This window comes from Neophocaena asiaeorientalis, unplaced genomic scaffold (assembly GCF_003031525.2).
Source record: "Neophocaena asiaeorientalis asiaeorientalis breed wild unplaced genomic scaffold, Neophocaena_asiaeorientalis_V1.1 scaffold402, whole genome shotgun sequence".
NCBI classification, from domain to species: Eukaryota; Metazoa; Chordata; class Mammalia; order Artiodactyla; family Phocoenidae; genus Neophocaena; species Neophocaena asiaeorientalis.
In genome coordinates, this window is record NW_020185319.1 from 633,866 (window position 1) to 634,752 (window position 887).

Sequence of the window (887 nt, forward strand, 5' to 3'; positions counted from 1 at the left end):
AAGGTAAAATAAAATAAAGTTATTAAACTAAAAAATAATTATTAGGAAAAAAAATTTAAAAAAAAAAAACAAAAAAAAACGGACGGATAGAACCCTAGGACAAATGGTGGAAGCAAAGCTATACAGACAAAATCTCACACAGGAGTATACACATACACACTCACAAACAGGAAATGGCGAAAAAATCATAAATCTTCCTCTCAGGGTCCACCTCCTTAATTTGGGATGATCCGTTGTCTATTCATGTATTCCACAGATTGAGGGTACATCAAGTTGATTGTGGAGCTTTAATCTACTGCTTCTGAGGCTGCTGGGACGTGTAGGTCACCAGAGGGTGTCTGTTCTTTGCTCAGACAGGACGGGGTTAAAGGAGCCACTGATTCGGGGGCTCTGGCTCACTGGGGCCGGGGGGGGAAGGGAGGGGCACGGAGTGCCGGGCGGGCTTGTGGCGGCAGAGGCCGGCGTGACGTTGCACCAGCGTGAGGCACGCTGTGCGTTCTTCCGGGGTAGTTGTCCCTGGATCCCGGGACTCTGGCAGTGGCGGGCTGCACAGGCTCCCCGGAAGTGCGGTGTGGATAGTGACCCGTGCTCGCACACAGGCTTCTTGGTTGCGGCAGCAGCAGCCTTAGCGTCCCCTGCCTGTCTCTGGGGTCCGCGCTTTTAGCCGTGGCTCGCGCCCGTCTCTGGAGCTCCTTTAAGCAGCGCTCTTAATCCCCTCTCCTCGCGCACCAGGAAACAAAGAGGGAAGAAAAAGTCTCTTGCCTCTTCGGCAGCTCCAGACTTTTCCGCGGACTCCCTCTTGGCTAGGCAGCTCCAGACTTTTCCGCGGACTCCCTCTTGGCTAGCCGTGCTGCACTAACCCCCTGCAGGCTGTGTTCACGCCGCCA